Source organism: Trachypithecus francoisi, unplaced genomic scaffold, assembly GCF_009764315.1.
Source record: "Trachypithecus francoisi isolate TF-2019V2 unplaced genomic scaffold, Tfra_2.0 Lachesis_group4, whole genome shotgun sequence".
Classification (NCBI taxonomy): domain Eukaryota; kingdom Metazoa; phylum Chordata; class Mammalia; order Primates; family Cercopithecidae; genus Trachypithecus; species Trachypithecus francoisi.
Window position 1 is genome coordinate 116325537 of NW_022681469.1, and position 24874 is coordinate 116350410.

Below are 24874 nucleotides of genomic sequence, written 5' to 3' on the forward strand. Positions count from 1 at the left end.
TTTCTGGTTTCTGTGTTGTTTTGAGACAGTCTCGCTCAGGCTGGAGTGCAATGGTGCAGTCTTGGCTCACTGCAACCTCTGCCTCCCGGGTTCAAGTGATTCTCCTGCCTCAGCCTCCCAAGTAGCTGGGATTACAGCACCCACCACTGCACCTGGCTAATTTTTGTATTGTTGGCCAATAAAAAATGCTGTGATTTTGGCCAGGCGGATCTCAAACTCCTGGCCTCAAATGATCTGCCTGCCTCAGCCTCCCAAAGTGCTGGGATTACAGGCATGAGCCACATTGCTTGGCCCCAAAGAGAACCTAATGGCCGGTACAGGGATTGAATGGATGGTTTGCAAAGAGCATATATTCATGTAATGCTTTTGTAGTTAAAAAGTGTGCGAATAAAAAAAAAAAAAAAGGTTTTTGCAGCCTGAAATATGCCTGCAGAAAAGCAGGAGGTGAGGTCCATGAAGATCGGGGGCTATTGGAGACCTCATTCTGACATTTGGTGGGCTGGAACTTGGGGACCTCTGAAGAAACTTGGAAGGGATCATTTTAGCACAAACAAAAAGAGGCTCAAACAAGTGTGGGAATCTTCCAGAACTCTTTCCACCAGGATAGGAATGGGGAGAGGATATAATTAGGTTTAGGGAGGATGTGGGTGAATTTGTGGGAAGTGGATTCCGGAAAAGGATACCAGGAGGTGTTGGGGAGGCTTGGGGCAAGTTGATATTCCCGAACGTGACTGAGTCTCTTTGCCCAGAAAGCCCAGCATGGGCATTGCAGGCACCTGGTTGTTGCCTGGGTGAGTTATAGGCTGGAGCTGGCCTGGGCGTCACATGTTTCTGTGCTTCATGAGCTATATCTTTCACAAGTGTCCCTTGTCCTTGAGATTCATGATCTCCAGAAGTTGAGGGCTTGGGGGACAGCAGTTGGCACAGTGGTCCCTGCAGCCTTGGCCTTCAGTAGTGTGTTTACTGGGGCTTGGTCTCAGTTGATGGGCGATGATGACAGGGCTGTTTGTTGACAAAGAGTCTGCTTTAATTTAATTGTTACTGCTCCTTGTTAAAGTCTGATTTTTTTTTTTTTAAAGACAGGGTCTCGCCCTGTCACCCAGGCAGGAACACAGTGGCGCAATCATAGCTCACTGCAGCCTCAACTACCTGGGTCCAAGCAATCCTCCCACTTCAGCCTCCTAAGTAGTTGGGATCACAGGCATGGGCCACCATGGCTGGCTAATTTTTAACTTTTTCATAGAGATGGGGTCATGCTATGTTGCCCAGGCTGGTCTTGAACTCCTGGCCTCAAGTAGTCCTTCAGCTTTGGCCTCTCAAAGTGTTGGGATTACAGGTGTGAGCCACTGTGCCTAGCCAAAAAGCAGTTTTTAATGGTTAGCTTGTTCAAAGCTGCATCTAAGTAAGTCTGCTTAGTGGTTATTCTGTCTCTTCTGTCCTTTAGTGCAGGAAAGTCCTCCCCCATTGAAAGAGTAATTTTTCCTCCATGCTGTTAAGTTGTTGAAGACCCGTTGTTTTCTAAAATGTCCACATGCTAGATTTAGCTACTTGCTTCCCAGTGGTGTCATTAATTGGATCCTCTGTCCCCTGTATCTCTTCTGTTTTGGAAGTTAGGCTGGAAGGTTTGATGAGATTTATGGTCTCTATTTGGGGGTGTTGGGAGAGACAGAAATGCTTCATAAGTGGTCTAGTCTACCATATTATATCAGGAGATGCTCTGGAGTGATCCGTGTGTCCCCACCGAATTCATACGTTGAAGCCCTCACCTCCAATGTGCTGGTATTTGGAGGTGGGACCTTTGGAGGTAACTAGATTTAGACGGAGTTGTGAGAGCCGTGCCCCATGATTTGATTAGTGATGTTGTAAGAACAGGAAGAGAGGCCGGGTGTGGCGGCTCGAGCCTGTAATTCCAGCACTTTGGGAGGCCAAGGTGGGCGGATCACAAGGTCAGGAGATCAAGACCATCCTAGCTAATATGGTGAAATACTGTCTCTACTAAAAAGACAAAAAAATTAGCCGGATGTGGTGGCGGGTGCCTGTAGTCCCAGCTACTCGGGAGGCTGAGGTAGGGGAATGGCATGAACCTGAGAGGTGGAGCTTGCAGTGAGCCTAGATTGCACCACTGTACTCCAGCCTGGATGACAGAGGGAGACTCCGTCTCAAAAAAATAAAAATAAATAAATAAATAAATAAATAATAAAATTAGCCAGGTGTGGTGGTGCACACCTGTCGTCCCAGCTACTTGGGAGGCTGAGGCACTAGAATCACTGAAGCCTGGGAGGCAGAGGGTACAATGAGCTGAGACCATGCCACTGCACTCCAGCCTGGGCAACAGAGTGAGACTCTGTCTCAAAAAAAAAAAAAAAAAAAAAAACAGAAGAGGAAGAGAAATCAGAGCTATCTCCCTTTGCCATGTGAGGACACAGCACAGCAAGAAGGCAGCTGTCTGCAAACCAGACAGAGAGCCCTCACCAGGAACTGAATCTGCCAGCACCTTGATCTTGGACTTCCCAGCCTCCAAGGCTGTGAGAAATAAATGTCTGCTGCTTAAGCCACTCAGTCTATGGTATTCTGTTATGGCAGCCCTGAACTGACTAACAGAAGGACATGGCTTTATTCTGGAAAGCTGGGTGTTAAATATTCAGCAGAACACCACTATCTACAAGTCTCTTCCCCTTTTTCCCTTCTTTTTGTTGCAATTTATTTGTTGCAGAAACTCAGCCTTCTAGAATGTTCCGTGTTCAGGATTTTGTTGGTTTTATGCTCACGGTGCCTTGAGCATGTTTATCTGTCCTCTGTATTTCCAGATAATGGGAAATTGGATCAAGAGTTTGATTGGATCTAGTTCTTCCTCCTCCTTCGTTTTCTCCTTATTATGATCATCATTATTTTGGCAGAATTACCTCTTGGGTAGTGCAGTGTTTTTCCATTGGCAATTACACAACATCTGGTGGTCTCTCTTTTTCTCTTGTGATGCTTGAGGTGTTGGTGATCATTGCCTATGTCATTATTTCATTAAGGATTGCAAAGTGGATGCAGGGCAGGCAGGCCCCCAAATTGTGGCTTGGCCGGGAGGGTTCTTGGTTTCACCCAGGAAAGAATTCAAGGGTGAGTGGGTGGTGTCAGACAGCAACTTTTATTGATGCAGCGGTGCACAGCAGCAGCAGAGATACCCTATAGGCAGTGTGCCCAGACTAGCAGCTCAGAGGCAGTTCAGCACTATTTATATCCACTTTTAACTATATGCAAATTAAGGGGCAGTTTATGCAGGAATTTCTAGGATGAAGGTGGTAACTTCCAGGTTGTTGGGTTGTTGCTATGGAAAGGGGTCGTAACTTCCGGGTGTTGCCCTGGTAAATGGTAACTCACATGGCACTGTGGTGAGTGAGTCTTATGGGGATGTGCTTTGTCCTAACCTGTTTTAGGTAGTCCTCAATTTGGTCCGGTGTCAAGCCTAACCTCCAGAGTCAAGTCCCAGCTCCTACTTCAAAGTGGTACAATAATTTTGACTCTTTTTAAAATTTGTAATTTCTAGAATACTTGTACACATGATTTCCCCCTTATTTACTATTTGTAGGTAGCCAGATTTTGAGTTAGTTTTTGGTTTCTCTTTTCATTGTTTCTTTTTGTAAATGTAAGCAATTTGTGTGTGTGTGTGAGTGTTAGAGTGTGTATGAGTATGTGTGTGTTTGTGTCTGCATCCTCCTCCTTTTTTTACACAGAGGTAATGTGTTAGTTATTCTGTTTCGCACTTGGCCTTTTCCCATCATAACGTGTTGTGGAGATGGCTCTATCAAAAAGCAAAGATAGGCCGGGCATGGTGACTCACACCTGTCGTCCCAGAACTTTGGAAGGCCAAGGCGGGTGGATCACTTGAGGTCAGGAGTTCGAGACCAGCCTGGCCAACATGGTGAAACCCCTTCTCTACTAAGAATACAAAATTTAGCTGGGCATGGTGGCACATGCCTGTGATCCCAGCTACTCAGGAGGCTGAGGCAGGATAGTTGCTTGAACCCAGGGGGTGGAGGTTGCAGTGAGCCGAGATCACGTCACTACACTCCAGACTGGGTGACAGAGTGAGACTCTATCTCGGATAAATAAATAAATAAAGCAAAGATAATCTTCTGCATCCTTTTTATTTTTATTTTTATTTTTTTTTTGAGATGGAGTCTCACTCTTTCACCCAGGCCGGAGTGCAGTGGCATGATCTTGGCTCACTGCAAGCTCCGCCTTCCGGGTTCACGCCATTCTCCTGCCTCAGCCTCCCGAGTAGCTGGGACTACAGGTGCCCGCCCCCTCGCCCGGCTAGTTTTTTGTGTATTTTTAGTAGAGTTCTACATCCATTTCTATGGGCCTGTGATTGTGTACAGTGTGAGTGACTATATTTATTCAACTAGTCCTCTACTGATAGACACTTGTGTTGTTAAGTGACAAACACATGTTTAATTCTGCTAGATAGTGTCAAGTTTCCCTCCATTAGGGTTACGGCGTTTTACATTCCCATCAGCAGTTTCTTCTTGGGGTACATTTTGAATAGGCCATTTTATTTATTTATTTATTTATTGGGATGGAGTTTTGCTCTTGTTGCCCAGGCTGGAGTGCAATGGCATGGTCTCATCTTACCACAACCTCTGCCTCCCAGGTTCAAGCCTCAGCCTCCCTAGCAGCTGGGATTACAGGCATGCGCTACCATGCCCAGCTAATTTTGTATTTTTAGTTTCTGCATGTTGGTCAGGCTGGTCTCGAACTCCCGACCTCAGGTGATCTGCCCGCCTCGGCCTCCCAAAGTGCTGGGATTACGGCATAAGCCAACGCACCCGGCCTGAGGAGGCCATTTTAAATGATGCTGGGTCGATATGGCCTTTCAGGGGTAAGAATAGGCTTCCCTGATCTTATAACACCTGCAAGCCCTGGCCACTCCTAACATTTCTGGGGCTTGGGGCAAGACTAAAGATGAAGACCATTCACCATATGGCTACATATTTAAAAGTTATAAATCGGCCGGGTGCGGTGGCTCACTCCTGTAATCCCAATACTTTGGGAGGCTGAGGCGGGTGGATCCTGAGGTCAGGAGATCAAGACCATCCTGGCTAACACAGTGAAACCCTGTCTCTACAAAACACACAAAAAATGAGCCAGGCGTGGTGGTGGACGCCTGTAGTCCCAGCTACTGGGGAGGCTGAGGCAGGAGCTTGCAGTGAGTCTAGATCACACACCACTGCACTCCAGCCTGGGTGACAGAGTGAGACTCCATCTCAAAAAAAAAAATAAAAAATAAAAAAAGTTATAAATCAAGCTGACATGCAGTTTTGTTGTTGTTGTGTTGTTGTTGTTGTTGCTGTTGTTGTTCGTTTGGTTTGTTTTTGGGTTTTGAGATGGAGTCTGGCTCTGTTGCCCAGGCTGGAATGCAGTGGCACAATCTCAGCTCACTGCAACCTCCGCTTCCCAGGTTGAAGCGATTCAGCTGCCTCAGCCTTCTGAGTAGCTGGTAGTACAGGCATGCACCACCACACCCAGCTAATTTTTTTGTATTTTTAGTAGAGATGGGGTTTTGCCATGTTGGCCAGGCTGCTCTCGAACTCTTGACCTCAGGTTATCTGCCCACCTCAGCCTCCCAAAGTGCTGGGATTACAGGCATGAGCCTCCGCTCCCCATCCACCTTTCCTTCATCTATACCTGTTGCTTCAAGCTCCTTCTGTCTCTGAAGTCACTTTCTTGTGGTTTTGTCTAAGCCAAAGTGCTTGGTGTGTCCCCTCTCACTCAAAATGCCTCCCTCTTACCTTGACTCCCCTCTCTTTTGGTAGAACCACAAGCACCCTTCCTCCAGGAAGTCTCTCTGGATTTACCTCCCAGCTTTCTGTTCATCTCATCTGTGGGTAGGCCCTGTACCCGTTGCATCTGTGATTGTGGTTTTGTTTTGAGAACTCACTTCTCCAGTTTTCCTTCTTGCAGATGGAATCATTTCTCCTTCCTCATTTACTCCCTACAGGAGTGACTCTGAGCAGTCTGCCTTGGGCAAGTGTGCATGAGCCGGGGCTCAGCCCTGCCCACGACCTACCACTGCCTCTTGGAAATATGAGCCACTCCAGGTCAGGCATTTAATCACCTTGCATTCACTGAGCCCACATGCAGGTAGGGGAGAGGCTGAGGACTCAAACATGAAGGCAGGGGGCTCGGCCTGGTGGCCTGCATGGAGGAAGAGCTCAGCAGACTCTGGGGAAGTGGATAATCACATCCACAGGGCCTTGTCCCTCTGACTGCATTGCATGCCTCTGCAGTGTTGGGACCCTGCCTTTGCTCTCCGGTTCCCTACATTCAAGAAGGGGCGACTATGGTCAGCTGTGGGGGCTCATGCCTTTCATCCCAGCACTTTGTGGGAGACCACGTTGAGAGGATCACTTTAGCCCAGGAGTTTGAGACCAGCTGGGACAACATAGCCAGACCCTGTCTCTGTGAAAAAAATTTAAAAAATTAGCGCGGCGTGGTGGTGCACACCTGTAGTCCTGGTGGAGGCTGAGGTGGGAAGTTTGAGCCCAGGAGTTTGAGACCAGCCTGGGAAACATAGTCAGACCCTGTCTTTGCAAAAAGACTAAAAAATTAGCTGAGTGTGGTGGTACACACCTGTAGTCCCAGGTACTTGGGAGGCTGAGGTGGGAAGATGGCTTGAACCCAGGAAGTTGAAGCTGCAGTGAGCTATGATTACACCATTGCACTCCAGCCTGGGTGACAGAGTGAGACCCTGTCTCTGGGGCAGTGAGATGATTCAGACCCAGCCTCTGCCCTTGATGAGCTCAGAGACTGGTTGAGGAAAACAGATCCATGAGTAAGAGTGGAATTTGGTGTGATACAAATGTGTACAAAGTGAGCTAGGGGAGCTAGGGTATGTGGGAGGCTGGGAGTCTTTGTGCCTCAGTTTTCTCATCTGTAAAATGGGAATGATCTCAGTACTTAACTTCATTAAGTTGTTCTGGGGCTTAAATGGGTTAATATTAATAACGTTCTTAGGAAAAAGAATAGTAAATGCTCTGCTCAGGCATGTGACAGTGGACTGTGTTCACATGCTTTGCAAAGGTTGCAAGCATGGGGGGATTCCACAAATATATGAATACAAATATATTGGAATCTTTTTCTGGGGAGCATTTTGTTTTTTTGAGATGGAGTCTCACTCTGTTGCCCAGGCTGGAGTGCAGTGGCATGATCCTGGCTCACTGCAACCTCCGCCTCCCAGGTTCAAGCAATTCTCCTGCCTCAGCCTCCCAAGTAGCTGGGATTATAGGCACCCACCAACATGCCCGGCTAATTTTTGTATTTTTAGTACAATTGGGGTTTCTCCACATTTGCCAGGCTGGTCTTGAACTTTGACCTCAAGTGGTCCACCTGCCTTGGCCTCCCAAAGTGCTGGGATTGCAGGTGTGAGCCACCACACCCAGCCTTCTGGGGAGCATTTTGTTAGGACTGTGTTCCTGACCACATACTTAGGGAAATGTTCTAGTGGATAGAGACTAAATGTTGAGGACTTCTCAGAAGAGTCAACATAGGAGGGTTTTGTAGGATGAACAGGAGAGCTTGAGGCAGTGACTGGGGCATTCTGGGCAGACAGACTGCTGTATAAGGGTTTGGAAGTGTCATCAGCTATTGCCTGACATATAGTCAGTGGGATTGAGTTCAGAGTGGCTGGACTGGTGGGATGTGGTGGCTCATATCTGTAATCCCAGCACTTTGGGAGGCCAAGGTGGGAGGATTGCTTGAGCTCAGGAGTTCAAGACCAGCCTGGGCAACATAGCAAGACCCTGTCTCTACCAAAAATAAATAATTAGCCAGGTGTGGTGGAACACGCCGGTAGTCTCAGCTACTCAGGAGACTGAGGTGGGAGGATTGCTTGAGCCCAGGAGTTTGAGACTGCAGTGAGCTATGATCGTGCCACTGCACTCCAATCAGGGTGACAAAGCAAGAGCAGACAATGGGCTTGGGCAGGCAGAGGATAGATGCCGAGCTTTTGGAGTCTGAATGTGAAGTCTCCTTCCTGCCACCTTAAGGAGCTTGCCTTTATAATCTGGGCTTGGTCACAGTCAGGCTTGTGCCAACTTTGCTGGTTGGGGAAGAGGCTGGCAGAGGAAGGAGAGTGGAAGGAGGGAGGCCAGTTAGGAGGTAGTTGATGGATGGAGCAGGGGAGAAAGGAGTGCTCGGAGCTAGCAGGACCTGGTCCCTTGGTGGATCATGGATAGGCAGAGGCAGGCTTCAGGCCTGAGCTCCTGGCTGTCTCCAGTGCCTGGGGGACACCAAGGAGCCTGCTGCTTTGCTTCTCAGAACATTGCAAAGTTTTTGCAGCATTTTCTAGGTTTGCAACGGCAGCAAAGCAGACTTCACACATCTTGCATTTTTGTGAAATACTGTTATTTTTCCTGCATGGAGTTTTCAACCCCAAATTTCAGCATCTTCTGGACTTGCACGGATCAGGTACTCAAGGGAAGTTTGTTGAGTGAATAAATGAACACATGAATGAACGAATGAACAAATACCTTGACCTTTCTCCTTTGGGACACTGAGGCAGTGCCTCTGCCTCAGTGCACGTTTGCTGTTCTGGAGCGAGGTCCCTTTCTCTGCACTTTGTTCACATGAGGCCAGCTCCTGAAGCCGCTTTTAGAGGAACCATGGAGACCCCAGCTTTACAGATCCTGCTTCTCCCTTTGAAGTGCGAGCGCATAGAGAAAGGAGACTTTTCCTGAGAATCACACAGAATGGCTTTGATGTATATATCTGGGGAGACCTTGTCCTCAAGCTCCAGGATTTTCTGAATCTTCCCTCTCTTCATCTCGCTCCCCTCTTCCCCCAGCTTGTCTGTTATTTTAAAATCCATTCCCAGAGAAACAATTCCTATGGCAATAATAGCACTCCTCCAGGCTTCTCTTGGCTCGAACTCATGTGACACTTCATTGCCACTTTGAGAGTGTGTGAGCTGGACCCGGATCAATTCGGCCTGGGGCAGGGGAAAAGAGCAAAAATAACTAACTGTTAGAGGATTTTCGGGAATGTTAGCACAAAGTGCTCCGGGAATTCTGCAGATGATCCTACGGAAACATACGCCATGCTGTTCTGCCCTCCAAGTCGTCGGGGTCCCTGACCTTCCCAGCCTGGACTTCTCTCTGCTGCCTCCCAGAAACCAGGGTCTAGAGCTTCCCTTCGGAGTCCTGTAACAGACTACCTTGAAACAAGCTGGACTGAGTCCAGGTTAATTCTGAAATAATAGGAGAGTGGTGTGCACTCCGGCCTCCTGCGTCTCCCTGTCTGCCCCACCCCTAGCTGCCTCCAGAGTAATCTTGTAAAGCAGGGGTCCCCAACCCCCAGGTCACAGACAGGTACCGGTTCAAGACCAGTTCAAGGAACCGGGCCGCGCAGTAGGAGGTGAGTGACAGGCGAAAAAGCCTGAACCTTCATCTCTACAGCTGCTGCCCTCGCTAGCATTACCGCATTAGCTCCGCCTCCTGTCAGACCACCAACAGCAGTAGATTCTCGTAGGAGCTCCAGCCCTGTTGTAAACTGCACAGGCGAGGGGTCTAGGTTGTGTACTTTTATGAGAATCTAATGTCTGATGATCTGTCACTGTCTCCCATCACCCCCAGATGGGACCGTCTAGTTGCAGGAAAACAAGCTCAGAGCTCCCACTGATTCTATATGATGGTGAGTAGTAGGATTATTTCATTATATATTACAATGGAATAATAATAGAAATAAAGTGCACAGGCCAGACACAGTGGCTCACGCCTGTAATCTCAACACTTTGGGAAGCCAAGGCGCAGATCATCTGAGGTCAGGAGTTTGAGCCCAGCCTGGCCAACATGGTGAAACCCCGCCTCCAATAAAAATACAAAAAAATCATCCAGGCATGGTGATGGGCACCTATAATTCCAGCTACTCGGGAGGCTGAGGCAGGAGAATTGCTTGAACCTGGGAGGTAGAGGTTGTAGTGAGCTGAGATCATACCATTGCACTCCAGCCTGGGTGACAGAGCGAGACTCCATCTCAAAAAAAAAAAAAAGAGGAAGGCTGTGAAGAGTAGGATCTGGAGCTAGGCTGCCTGAGTCTGAGTCCAGGTTCTGTGTGGCCCTGACTAAGTTGCCTGACCTCTCTGTGCCTCAGTCACCTCATCTATAAAATGGGTATGATTAGAGTATTTCCTTCATAATGTCATTCTGGGGCTTATGCCAGTTAATATTAATCAAGCGCTTAGAACAATGTCTAGTATGCACTGTAGGAGGCCATGTGAAAGGATAAAGGCTTTTCTCAGATGGTGTAGTGTGCTGATGGGGCCTTGTAAAGCTTGGGAAGATGATGGATTTCACAAACATAGGCAGCATGGCTGGACACAGTGGCTCACACCTACAATCCCACACTTTGGGAGGCCAAGGTGTGAGGATCACTTGAGACCAGGAGTTCGAGACCAGCCAGGGCAACATAGCAAAATCCCCAATCTACAAAAAATAAAAATAAAAATTAGCCAGGTGTGGTATGGCAAGCTTGTATTCTCAGCTACTTGGGAAGGGGAGGCTGAGGCAGGAGGATTGCTTGAGCCCAGGAGTGTGAGACCAGCCTGGGCAACATAGCAAGACTCCATATCTATAAAAGAAAGAAAGAATGAATGAAAGAAAAAAAGAGAGAAAATTAGCCAGGCATAGTGATGTTTGCTTATAGTCCCAGGTACTTGGGGAGGAGGCTGAGGTGGGAGGATCACTTGAGTCCAGAAGTGTGAGCCCAGCCTGGGCAACATAGTAAGATCCTGTATCTACCAAAAAAAAAAAAAAAAGAATAGAAACTAGCCAGGCATGGTATTGAATGCTTGTAGTTCCAGCTACCTGGGAGGGGAGGCTGAGGCAGGAGGATCACTTGAGCCCAGGAGGTGGAGGCTATGATAGAGCCACGGCACTCCAGCATGGGTGACAGAGCCAGACCCTGTCTCAAAAAAAGTCTCAAAAAAATCCTCCCCAAAACAAAACTACAAGCATATGAGGCCACAGAATCCTCTTCTAGGGTGCCTTTTGCCAGGATGGTGTCTTTCAGACTGCACACCCTGTGAGATGCTGTTGCGGATGGGGGCTAAATGCTGAGGACTTCCTAGAGGAGTCCCCATTCAAGGCAGGTCTCGTAGGATGAGGAAAATGGCCTGATAGGTTTCTGGTGCTCTCCAAGAGCTGGTCTGAAGCCTGCTCCCTGGGGTCATTTCAGACCTCCCCCTGAAGTAGAGCCCACCCTTGCTGCTGCCGGGGAGCCAGAGAAAACAGAAGCTGCAATCCTGATGGTTTTTCCTTATCTTTTAGAACCCTGCTCAGGTTTTCAAGACCAGAGTGAGGGGTGCAGGCCTATTTGCACTCCCAGCTGAACCTCAGCCGCTTCGGGCGTCAGTGCAGAGGATCATCCCCAGATGTGACTGAGGAGCAGATGGGAGGGATCTGAGGGTGCTCAGATGCCTCTGGTGAGGACTGAGGCTGAGGATTTATTTTCTTTATTTAATTTAATTAATTAATTAATTAATTTATTTATTTTTTTTTGAGACGGAGTCTCGCTCTGTCACCCGGGCTGGAGTGCAGTGGCCGGATCTCAGCTCACTGCAAACTCCGCCTCCGGGGTTTACGCCATTCTCCTGCCTCAGCCTCCCGAATAGCTGGGACTACAGGCGCCCGCTACCTCGCCCGGCTAGTTTTTTGTATTTTTTTAGTAGAGACGGGGTTTCACCGTGTTAGCCAGGATGGTCTCGATCTCCTGACCTCGTGATCCGCCCGTCTCGGCCTCCCAAAGTGCTGGGATTACAGGCTTGAGCCACCGCGCCCGGCCAATTAATTTATTTTTTGAAGCCAAGTCTGGCTCTGTCACCCAGGCTAGAGTGCAGTGGCATGATCTCAGTTCACTGCAATCTCTGCCTCCCGGATTCAAGTGATTCTCCTGCCTCAGTCTCCCGAGTAGCTGGGACTACAGGTACCTGCCACCACACCTGCCTAATTTTTGTATGTTTAGTAGAGATGGGTTTTACCATGTTTGCCAGGCTGGTCTCAAACTCCTGACCTCAGGTGATCCGCCTGCCTCGGCCTCCCAAAGTGCTGGGATTACAGGCATGAGCCACTGTGACTGGCCTTCTTTTCTTTTCTTTAAAATAGAGATGAGGGTGTCACTATGTTGTGCAGGTCAGTCTCAAACTCCTGGTCTCAAGGGATCCTCCCACCTTGGCCTCCCAAAGTGCTGGGATTACAGGCATGAGCCACTGTGCCCAGCTGAGGATTTCTGATGAGCTGCGTGTCCCAGACAGTGTGACAGCAGAAGAGACCTGGGGAGGCCCCAAGGTGAGCGGGGTGGGGAAGGACTTTTTCTGCCTTGTCTCATGCAGCCAGCCTGCAGTGACTCACTTTTTTTTTTTGGAGCCAGGGTCTCGCTCTGTTTCTCAGGCTGGAATGCAGTGGTGTGATCACATAGCTCACTGCAGCCTCGACCTTCTGGACTCAAGTGATCCTTCCACCTTAGCCTCTCGAGTAGGTGGAACTATAGGCATGCACCACCATGCCTGGATCATTTTGGTATTTTTCGTAGAGACTGGGTCTTGCAACGTTGCCCAGGCTGGTCTTGAACTCCTGGGCTCAAGCGATTCTCCTCCCTCAGCCTCCCAAAGTGGTGGAATTACAGGTATGAGCTACTATGCCTAGCGGTGACTTACCTCTGAAGGACCCACAGTTAAGCCAGCAACTTCCCTTCATTGCTTTAGTCCCTCATCAGTGAACGAAACAATTAAAATAGGTTGGAATCAAACGAAGAAATATGTTTGGCAGAGAGGCTGACTAATCATTGCTGTTCATTTTAATGAGAGCCCCCTCTATCTTTTTTTTAATTTTAATTTCTTTTTTTTTTTCATTTTGAGATGGAGTCTCGCTCTGTCGCCCAGGCTGGAGTGCAGTGGCACGATCTCGGCTCACTGCAAGCTCCGCCTCCGGGTTCACACCATTCTCCTACCTCAGCCTCCCGAGTAGCTGGGACTACAGGCGCCCACCACCACGCCCCACCAACATTTTGTATTTTTAGTAGAGACAGGGTTTCACCGTGGTCTCGATCTCCTGACCTCGTGATCTGCCTGCCTCGGCCTCCCAAAGTGCCGGGATTACAGGCTTGAGCCACCGCGCCTGCCTAAATTTTATTTTTTTTTACATTTTAGAGACAGGATCTTGCTCTGTCACCCAGGGCTAGAGAGCAGTGGCACAATCACAGGTCACTGCAGCCTCCACCTCTCGGACTCAGGTGATCCTCCCGCTTCAGCCTCCTGAGTAGCTGGGACTACAGGTGTGTGCCCCAGCATGCCCGGCTAATTTATTATTTAAAAAGTTTTTGGGGGACTGGGCATAGTGGCTCACGCCTGTAGTTCCGTCACTTTGGGAGACTGGGACAAGTGGATCACCTGAGGTCAGGAGTTCGAGAGCAGCCTGGTCAACATGGTGAAACCCTGTCTCTACTAAAAATACAAAAATTAGCTGGGTGTGGTGGTGCGTGGCTGTAATCCCAGCTACTTGGGAGGCTGAGGCAGGAGAATTGCTTGAACCTGGGGGACAGAGGTTGCAGTAAGCTGAGATTATGCCGTTGCCCTCCAGTTTGGGTGACAGAGCGAGACTCCATCCAAACAAAAATAAATTTTTTTTGTACAGACGGTGTTTCCCTATGTCGCCCAGGCTGGTCTCGAACTCCTGGCTTCAACTGATGCTCCAGACTCAGGGGCTGGGGACACCAAGACCGGTGGGAAGACAGACATTTGCTCTGTATGTGTGTAAGCTGTTCGCACTCATGACTTAGTGGTTTGCAGTCTAAATATTATCTGTCTTTGTTTGCAAGAATTTGATCTCTCACCCCCTTTCTTGTTCTGGAAATGCAAGGACTCTGAGGAGGTTGTCCGAGAATCCCCGACAGTTCCCAGTCCCTTGGAGGATGTCCCCTGCTTGGAGTCTTTATGATCGGCTCAGACTTTTCTTTTCCCTAGGGAGTTGTCCCTGGATCAGGGTTTGTTGCAGGATGTCTGCGGCTCTGCGGCCTCTGGAGGCGACCAGGCCTGCCAAAAACTCACTGGAGTCTCACTTGGGCTTCCCCAGCCCCGTGGTTACGAAGCCTTTGAGAGAAGGTAGCAGTTTCCTTCTGATTTGGCTCCGGCTGTCTGCGGCCCCGGCCAGTTGCCTCCGGCTTCTGACATTTTTGTCATTCTTGCTCTTCTGGGAGGGTTTATCTCCCTTCCTGGCCTCCTGTGATTGACTTGGCCACACAGCTGATGCTTGGGACTGCAAGAAGTCTTGGCCTGCCCTGGGCACCCATTTCTGCGGTGATGTGATCCTGGCTGGCTGCAGGATTTGCCAGCCTCTTCCCGTCATTTGTTGTGCGACTGATGACAATTAGACCCTGAAATGCTTCACACAAGGACTCTGAACATGTGTGTCTTCCGGGTGAGGAGTGGAACAGGCAGGTGAGCCTCTGCATCAGGAGGGAGTCCTGTCCTGGCTCTGCCTGACTGCTTCTGGTCTCTCTTGGTGCTCTGCTCACCATTGCCTGCCTTTCACCCTCCAGATCCTTCCTGCCTCAGGGCCTTTGCACAGATTGTTGCCCCTGCCTTTGTCAGAGGCGTGTGAACCACAGCAACTCCATCATGAATATGGGTTGGGATAAAATGAGGCTGAGACCTACTGGGCTGCATTCTCAGATGGTTACGGCATTCTAAGTCACAGGGCGAGATAGGAGGTTGGCACAAGGTCATAAAGACCTTGCTGATGAAACAGATTGCAGTAAAGAAGCCGGCCAAAACCCACCAAAACCAAGATGGCAATGAGAGTGATCTCTGGTTATCCTCACCGCTACACTCCCACCAGCGCCGTGACAGTTTACAAATGCCATGGCAACGTCATGAAGTTACCTTATATGGTCTGAAAAGGGGGAGGCATGAATAATCCACCCCTTGTTTAGCATATGATCAAGAAATAACCATAAAATTGGGCAACCAGCAGCCCTCGGGTCTGCTCTGTCTATGGAGTAGCCATTCTCTACTCTTTTACTTTCTTTCTTTTTTTTCTTTTTGAGATGGAGTCTCACTCTGTTGCCCAGGCAGGAGTGCAGTGGTGTGATCTCGGCTCACTGCAACCTTTGCCTCCCAGATTTAAGCAATTCTCCTGCCTCAGCCTCCCAAGTAGCTGGGACTACAGGTGCCCACCACCATAGCTGGCAAATTTTTGTATTTTTAGTAGAGATGGGGTTTCACCATATTGGCCAGGCTGGTCTCAAACTCCTGACCTTGTGATCCACCTGCCTCAGCCTCCCAAAGTGGTGGGATTATAGATGTAAGCCACCGTGCCCAGCTACTTTCTTTTTCTTTCTTGAGACAGAGTCTCTCTCTGTCGGCCAGACTGGAGTGCAGTGGCGCTATCTTGGCTTATTGCAACCTCCGCCTTCCAGTTTCAAGCAAGTCTCATGCCTCAGCCTCCTGAGTAGCTGGGACTATAGGCACACACCACCACACCTGGCTAATTTTTTGTATTTTAATAGAGACGGGGTTTTACCATGTTGCCCAGGTTGGTCTTAGACTGCTGAGCTCAGCCAATCCACCCACCTTAGCCTCCCTCCTTTACCTTCTCAATAAACTTGATTTCACTTTACTCTATGGACTTGTCCCAAATTCTTTCTTACACAAGATCTCAGAACCAACCCTTGGGGTCTGGATCGGGACCCCTTTCCGGCCACACCCTGTTCAGTCTTTGTGACTTTTGGCCTAGGTAACTCCTGCCCAGACTTCAGAGATCAGCTTAAACATCACATCTTCAGAGGCCCTTTACTTGCCCTTCAAGGTAATATCAGGCTCTTTTGTTAAAAGCCCTCAGAAGGCTGGGCGCGGTGGCTCAAGCCTGTAATCCTAGCACTTTGGGAGGCCGAGACGGGCGGATCACGAGGTCAGGAGATCGAGACCATCCTGACTAACACGGTGAAACCCCGTCTCTACTAAAAACTACAAAAAACTAGCCGGGCGAGGTGGCGGCGCCTGTAGTCCCAGCTACTCGGGAGGCTGAGGCAGGAGAATGGCGTGAACCCGGGAGGCGGAGCTTGCAGTGAGCTGAGATCCGGCCACAGCACTCCAGCCTGGGTGACAGCGCGAGACTCCGTCAAAAAAAAAAAAAAAAAAAAAAAGCCCTCAGAGCCAGCTTTCTAACTTAGAGGCTTATGACACAGTGAGTAAATTCCATAACTAATGAATTGATAATTCGTGAGTGGTTATCTTCCCAGAGATGGCAAATTCTCCCAGGGCAGTGGTCCTGTCTAGTTTGCTTCTGTAGCTCTAGGTTCTAGGTTGTTCTCTGTTACCCTTGCCTGGATTACAGAGGGTACTCAGGAAATGACCAACCTCTTTGCAAGCTGTATTAGATTCGTTTTGTTGCTGTAACAAATTACCACAAATTTAGTGACTTAAAATAATACTAGTTCATTATCTTATAGTTCTTGAGATCAGAAGTCCAAAATAGGTCTCACTGGGCTAAAATCAAGGTATTTACAGGGCTGGTCTTTCTGGAGGCTCCAGGAAAGAACCTATTTCTGTGCCTTTTCCAGCTTCTAGAAGCTACCAGCATTCCTTGACTTGTAGCTCCTTCCTCTCTCTTCAAAGGGCATTACTCCAACCTTTCTTTCTGATACTCCTTTCTCTCTGACTTTGATCTTCCTGCCTCTCTCGTATGGACCCCTTAGGTTAGGTTGGGCCCACCTGGACACCCCCTCAAATTCAGTATCTTTAATTTAATCATCAAGTCCCTTTAACCATGTGTCTTAGTTCCTTTTGTGCTGCTGGAACAGAAAAGCACAGACTGAATAATTTATAATGTATGGAAATTTATTGGCTCATGGCTCTGGAGGCTGGGAAGTCCAAGAGCCAGGGGCTGGTATCTGGCAAAGGCTGTGTCATTTTATGGTGGAAAGGCAAAGAGAGGGAGAGAAAGAGAGCAAGAGATTAAATTCTAAGCCTCAAGCCCTTTTACAATTGGTATAATCTATTCGTGAGGGTGGATCTTTCATGACCTAAACATCTTCCATTAGGCCCCACCTCCTAACACTATTGCACTGGGGATTAAATTTCTAATGTGTGCTTTGTGGGGGACACATTCAAACCATAGCACTGCATAAGATAACATTTTCTCAAGTTTCAGGGATTAGAAAGAGGACATCCCTGGGGGAAATATTATTTGGCCAAACACACAAATGGAGATGAAAAGGGAAAGATATGACAGATATTGGGGGGCCTTGGAGGGTTGCACAGATCCTCGGCTCCCAAAAGAATTAAGACTGAAAGTGGCTTTGAGCATCAAAAGCCTGGTAAGATTCAGCCTTGAGCTAAGGATCATTAGAGCGTGGCTTTTCCATTTGTTTATTAAAATTTTTACTTATATTTTGTTGCTATTTTGGGACAGGGTCTTGATCTGTTTCTTAGGCTAGAGTGCAGTTGCGCAATTATGGCTTACTGGCAGCTTCGTACTCCTAGGCTCAAGCAATCCTCCTGCCTCAGCCTTTTTGGCTAGGACTACAGGTGCATGCTACCATACCTGGCCAATTTTTAAATTTTTTGTAAAGAAGAGGTCTTGCTATGTTGTCCAGGCTGGTCTCAAACTCCTGGCCTCAAGCAATTCTGGGTTGGCCTCCCAAAGCACTGGGATTACAGGTGTAAACCTTTGTACCTGGCTCTGTTTCTACATAGGCTGTGAGGCAGGGATTTAACATAGTTTTTTACCCAAACCACCTTCACGCTTTTATTGACTAACCCATTCTTCCTTGCTAATTTGAAATGCCATTTTTATCATATGCTAAATTTCCCTATATGCCTGATCCTTTTTCCGAACTCTTATTTTCTACTGAACTCTATCTGGTCTGGTGCCAAAACCACAGTCCTGTGTTTTAATTATTATATCTTTATCATATATTTTGTTAGCTAATAGAACAATTTCTCCTTCACTGTTCCTCTTTATCAAAATATTCTTTTTTTTTTTTTTTTTTTTGAGACAGAGTTTTGCTCTGTTGCCCAGGCTGGAGTGCAGTGGCATGATCTTGGCTCACTGCAAGCTCCGCCTCCTGGGTTCACGACATTCTCCTACCTCAGCCTCCCAAGTAGCTGGGACTACAGGCGCCCACCACCACACCCGGCTAATTTTTTTGTCTTTTTTAGTAGAGACGGGATTTCACTGTGTTAGCCAGGATAGTCTCGATCTCCTGACCTTGTGATCCACCCGCCTCAGCCTCCCAAAGTGCTGGGATTACAGGCATGAGCCACCATGTCCAGCCTATCAAAATATTCTTAGTTGTTCTTATACATCTTTTTATTTTGGGTGAATTTTAAAATCATCTTTTCTAGGTTTATAAAAATGCTGTTGAGATTTTGATCAGGCTGTGTTGAATTAATGGATTCATAGGATTACAGGTTTATGACCAAGCGTGGTGGCTCATACCTGTAATCCAAGCATTTTGGGAGGCTGAAGCGGGTGGACTGCTTGAGGCCAGGAGTTCGAGACCAACCTGGCCAACGTGGAGAAATCCCATCTCTACTAAAAATACAAAAGTTAACTGGGTGTGGTGACGTGTGTCTGTAAACCCAGCTACTCTGGAAGCGGAGGCAGAAGAATTGCTTGTGACCTGGAGGCAGAGGTTGCAGTGAACCGAGATCATGTCACTGTACTCCAGCCTGGGTGACGGAGCAAGATCCTGCCAAAAAAAAAAAAAATTACATGCTTATAACATTGTATGTTTTTTAGGAACAAGGCCTGCTGCTCCATTGACTCAGGGCTTCTTAGACTTATTCTTAGGCATTTTATCATTTTTATTGCTATCATGAAAGGACTTTTTTGTTCCTTGCCATTTATAAACGTTTATGTTTGGCAAGTAGGAAAGCTGTTCATTTGAGGCATGTAGATTTTGTATCAGCTACCTTTGTGAATTTTCAAAAAATTATTTTAATGGTTTTTTAGGTAGTTCTCTAGGGTTTTTGGAGGTGAAGATTTTTTTTTTTTTTTTTGAGATGGAGTTTCTCTCTTGTTGCCCAGGCTGGAGTGCAATGGTGTGATCTCGGCTCACGACAACCTCCACCTCCTGGGTTCAAACGATTATCCTGCCTCAGCCTCCCAAGTAGCTGGGAATACAGGCATGTGCCACCACGCCTGACTAATTTTTTTTTTTTTTTCTTTTTAATGAGACAGTCTTGCTCTGTTGCCCAGGCTGGGGTGCAGTGGCATGATCTTGGCTCACTGCAATCTCCGCCTCCCAGGTTCAAGCGATCCTCCTGCCTCAGCCCCCCTAGTAGCTGAGATTACAGGCATGTGCCACCACGCCCAGCTACTTTTTGCATTTTTAGTAGAGACAGGGTTTTGCCATGTTGGCCAGGCTAGTCTTGAACTCCTGACCTCAGGTGATCCACCCGCCTCAGCCTCCCAAAGTGCTGGGATTACAGGCATGAGCCACTGTGCCCTGCCTAATTTTTTATTTTTAGTAGAGATGGGGTTTCTCTATGTTGGTCAGGCTGGTCTCGAACTCTTGACCTCAGGTGATCTGCCCACCTCGGCCTCCCAAAGTGCTGGGATTACTGGCGTGAGCCACTGTGCCCAGCCAAGAATTATTTTTTAAGGAAGGCAATATTTTTTGCAAGTTTATTTATTTATTTATTTGAGACAGGGTCTCACTCCATTGATAAGGCTGCAGTGCCGTGGTACAATCACTCTCCACTGCAGCTTCCAACTCCTGGGCTCACGTGATCCTCCCATCCCAGCCTCCTGAGTAGCTGAGACCACAGGCGTGCGCCACCATGTTTGGCTAATTTTTAAATTATTTGTAGGGATAGGGGTCTCCCTATATTGTTCAGGCTGTTTTTTGTTTGTTTGTTTGTTTTTTGAGACGGAGTCTCACTCTGTTGCCCAGGCTGGAGTTCAATAGCATGATCTCAGCTCACTACAACCTCTGCCTCCTGGGTTCAAGCCATTCTCCTGCCTCAGCCCCCCGAGTAGCTGGGATTACAGGCTTCTGCCACCACAGCCAGCTAAATTTTGTGTTTTTAGTAGAGATGGGGTTTCACCATGTTGGACAGGCTGATCTTGAACTTCTGACCTCAGGTGATCCACCCACCTTGGCCTCCCAAAGTGCTGGGATTACAGGCATGAGGTACCATGCCCGGCCTTGGGCTGGTCTTGATCTCCCGGGCTTAAGCAATCCTCCAGCCTCGGCCTCCCAGGGTGTTGGGATTACAGGCATGAGCCACTGCACCTGGCCGGTGGAGAATCTCATAGTCTTCCAATATGTGTGTGTGTGTGTGTGTGTGTGTGTGTGTGTGTGTGTGTTGGTCATTGTGTGCGTTAGGGCTCTCTAGAGGGACATAACTAATAGTATATATGTATATATGAAAGGGAGTTGATTAAGGAGAATTGACTCACACAATCACAGGGTGAAGTCCCACAATAAGCCGTCTACAAGCTCAGGAGCTAGGAAGCCAGTAGTGGTTCAGTCCTAGTCCTAAAACCTCCAAAGTAAGGAAGCCAACAGTGCAGCCTTCAGTCTGTGGCTGAAGGTCTGAAAGCCCCTGGCAAACCACTGGCGTAAGTTCAAGAGTTCAAAAGCTGAAAAGCCTGGCGTCTGATGTTTGAGGGCAGGAAGTATCCAGCACGGGAGAACAATGAAGGCAGGAAGACTCAAGCAAGTCAGCTCCTTTCACCTTCTTTGCCTGCCTGCTTTTTCTAGCCACGCTGGCAGCTGATTGAATGGGGACCACCCACATTGAGGGTGGGTCTTCCTCTCCCAGTCCACTAACTCAAATGTTAATCTCCTCTGGCAACACCCAGAAACAACTAGAAACAATACTTTGCATCCTTCAATCCAATCAGCTTGACACTATATATATATATATATATATATATATATATTTGTGATGGGGTCTCATTCTGTTGCCCAGGCTGCAGTGCATTGGTACGATCTTGGCTCACTGCAACCTCTGCCACCCAGGTTCAAGTGATTCTCCTGCCTCAGCCTCCTGAGTAGCTGGGATTACAGGCATCCGCCACCATGCCCAGCTAATTTTTGTATTTTTAGTAGAGATGGGGTTTCTCCATGTTGGCCAGGCTGGTCTCAAACTCCTGACTTCAAGTGATTCCCCCATCTCGGCCTCCCAAAGTGCTGGGATTACAGGCGTGAGTCACCGCACCCAGCCCCATACAATTTTTATATGTTGGTTATACCTCAAAGAAATAGGGGAATAAAAACTCCCAAACCTTGTTGAGTTTCATCAAGGGTAGGGCTTCATGTTTTTTGCAGAGAATGTCCGAGGTAGAAGGCTCTGAGGGGACAGAAAAGTTCTAGAGAGGGGATGATGCTGTAGTTGGCCAGACTGCATTCTGATTGTGCAACTCCTGCCGAGTGTCCGCCCCGAGCAGGCCTCCTCTGGTCCTGTCCTAGGTTGCTTTTATTTTATTTTATTTATTTTTTGAGACAGCGTCTGGCTCTGTTGCCCAGGCTGAGTGCAGTGGCACGATCACGGCTCACTGCAGCCTCAACCTCCTGGGCTCAAGCAAGCCTCCTGAGTAGGTAGACTACAGGTGTACACCACCCAGTTAATTTTAATTTTTATTCTTTTTGAGACAGGGTTTCGCTCTGTTGCCCAGCCTGGAGTGCAGCGGTGCACCGCACCTGGCCCTGGTTTGCTTTGTTTTAGTTTCACGCACTTTATCTGCAGCTGAACGGCAGGCCCCTGGGGGTCAGGAGCCCTGTCCCAGAAGGTTATGTCTGCCATGACAGGTAATCCAGCACTGAGCACAGGATGTGAATTAAAACAATCCTTTATTGATTCAACGGCAGCTGGACCCATTGGGACACCGCTGTGTTGACTTTTTGGGCTGCAAAGTCCAACTCAGGTAGGAGCTCACAAGGCTGGAGTTGGATTCTGACCCAGAGTGAACCAAGAGTGAACAGGGAGCACGGTGGACCCAGACCCAGTGTGAGGGTCCAGGCTGTTGCCTGAGTAAGGACTTTGGCAGGCAAGCTCAATATTCTGTGCTGGAAGTGGGGTGGTAGCATTGCAAGTTGTCTGCCTGCTGGGCCTAGGTCTGGGACAGCTGCTCGCGAGGACAGTCGTCTCAGCGTCAGACAGAGCATCTGTCCTGAGATTAATCCCAAAGCCTGGCCACGCCCCTGGGGAGCAGAGCCGGGGTAGGGTTACTGCACACCAGGAAACGCGCCTGCTTTGCTGACAGCGGGTGGGCAGCTTGCAGGATGGATGGGCTCTGGGGGCGGCCAGGGGTGGCACTGGGAAAGGCAAACTCACTGCTGGCTGAGCCAAATCCACCCCCACGGGATGCAAGCTGACACTCCCAAGAGCTGCTTTCTTTCCGCTGGACCCGAAACCCGCACGAGATGATCTCCAAGAATTATGAGAAGAACTGGGAATGGAAACCAAATGTTCGTGTCAGGTAGAAAAAGCTGATGGAGGCCCACGGCCCAGCAGGCGCCGGGTGCCGCAGGGTTCAGGCTCCTGTGGCCAGCACAGATGTTTAGGTGAAAGAAACCCGACACACTGGGAAAAAAAAAAAGTTTATTTTTTCCCCCTTGATTATATTTATTATAGAAAACCTGGAAGATCTGGAAAAGTGAAAAGACATAAATCATTTATTATTGTATTTTGCAAAAATTTTAAACTTTGTATTATTTGTATTGTGGTAAAATAGACCTAACAGATGATTTACTGTCTTTTCTTTTCTTTTTTTTTTTTTAACAGAGTTTCACTCTGTCGCCCAGGCTGGAGTGCAGTGTGAAGTGTTCTATATATATATATATATCTTTTTTTCTTTCTTTTTTTTAAGACAGGGTCTTGCTGTATCGTGTAGGCTGGAATGCAGTGGTGCAGTTGTGGCTCATTGCACCCTCCATCTCCCAGGTTCAAGCGATTCTCATGCCTCAGCCCCTCGAATAGCTGGGACTATAGGCATGTACCGCCATACTCGGCTAGTTTTTGAATTTTTATTAAAGAGGGCATTTCACCGTGTTGGCCAGGTCTCGGACTCCCAGCCTCAAGTGATTTGCCCACCTCAGCCTCCCAAAGTGCTGGGAATACAGGTGTGAGCCACGGCGCCCTGCCAAAATTTACCGTCTTAAACCATTTCCCAGTGTATAGCAAAGTGGCATTAAAGATGTTTACATTGTCATGCAATCACCATCACCATCCATATCTCCGGAACTCTTTTCATCTTGCAAAACTGAAACTCTGGACCGGGAGCGGTGGCTCATGCCTGTAATCCCAGCACTTTGGGAGGCTGAGGCGGGTGGATCACCTGAGGTCAGGAGTTCAAGACCAGCCTGGCCAACGTGGTGAAACCCTGTCTCTACTAAAAATACAAAAAATTAGCCAGGTGTCATGGTGGATACCTGTAATTCCAGTTATTTGGCAGGCTGAGGCAGAAGAGTCTCATGAACCCAGGAGGCGGAGGTGGCAGTGAGCCAAGATCGTGCCATTGCACTTCAGCCTGGGCAACAAGAACAAAACTCCATCTCAAAAACAAACAAACAGACAAAAAAACCTGAAACTCTGTACCTGTGAAATGCTAATTGCATTTCTGTCTTCCCCTGGCCCCTGGCAATCACCACCTATTTTCTTTCTTTCTTTCTTTTCTTTTTTTTTTTTTTTGAGACAGAGTCTCACTCTGCTGCCCAGGCTGGAGTATAATGGCACAATCTCAGCTCACTGCAACCTTCACCTCTCAGGTTCAAGCAATTCTCCTGCCTCAACTTCCTGAGTAGCTGGGACTAGCTGTGCCTGGCTAATTTTTTTTGTATTTTTAGTAGAAACAGGGTTTCACCATGTTGGCCAGGGCTGGTCTCAAACTCCTGACCTCAAGTGATCCACCCGCCTCGGCCTCCCAAAGTGCTGGGATTACAGGCGTGAGCCACCGCGCCCAGCCCTTCTTTTTCTTTTCAACCTTGGACTTAGCGACTGAGTACTTCCTCTTGTACATGGCCTTTCTGGAACACATAGCAGTTCAGGAATATCTACCAACTCCTCTGACAAGGACAGGATTTGGGTCGCCATGGGGCTTCCCCTTCTTGGGCTTTTTAGCCTTGAGGTGACCCTTTTTCACTTTGTCACCAGAATCAGCCTTCTTGGCTTCAGGTTTCTTTAGTATCGGTCTTAACATTTTCACTCACCATCTTGCAAGATGGGAAAGAGCGGTTTTTTTTTTTTTTTTAATTTTGTTTTGTTTGCTTGTTTGACAGTAACTGACTCAATGGGTACGAAGCGGTATCTCATTGTGGTTTTGATTTGTGTTTTTCTAATGATTAGTCACGTTGAACATCTTTTTAGATGCTTGCTGGTCATTTGTGTATCTTCCTTGGAGAGATTTCTATTATTAATAAGCTGTTAGCCCTGTTTTGAATTGGGTTGTTTCTATATTGTTGTTGAGTGGTTGGAGTTCCTTAAATATTTGGGTGTTAACCCTTTATCAGATATATGATTTGCAAATTTTTTTTTTTTTTTTTTGAGATGGAGTCTCACTCTGAAGCCCAAGCTGGAGTGCAGTGGCTCAGTCTTGGCTCACTGCAACCTGTGCCTCTGGGGCTCAAGCAATTCTCCTGCCTCAGCCTCCTGAGTAGCTGGGACTACAGGCACCCGCGACTATGTCCAGCTATTTTTTTTTTGTATTTTATTTTATTTTATGGGACAGAATTTTGCTCTCCTTGCCTGGAGTGCAATGGCGTGATCTCGGCTCACGGCAACCTCCACCTCCCAGGTTCAAGAGAGTCTCTTGTCTCAGCCTCCCGAGTAGCTGGTTACAGGCATGTGCCACCACGCCCGGCTAATTATGTAGTTTCAGTAGAG

At 48.0% G+C, this 24874-nt stretch overlaps 1 protein-coding gene and 1 long non-coding RNA gene across 3 annotated transcripts in view; both read left to right on the forward strand.

Annotated features, from left to right (window-relative positions):
• Positions 1-24024, forward strand: LOC117072788. Its single transcript, XR_004432944.1, has 4 exons — positions 1-12; positions 1178-1188; positions 8070-8077; positions 23956-24024. It is a non-coding gene; the product is annotated as an uncharacterized LOC117072788 (long non-coding RNA).
• The window catches only part of COL26A1 (collagen type XXVI alpha 1 chain), a 204093-nt gene that overhangs the window by 2557 nt on the left and 176662 nt on the right, over positions 1-24874 (forward strand). The window lies entirely within an intron of this gene.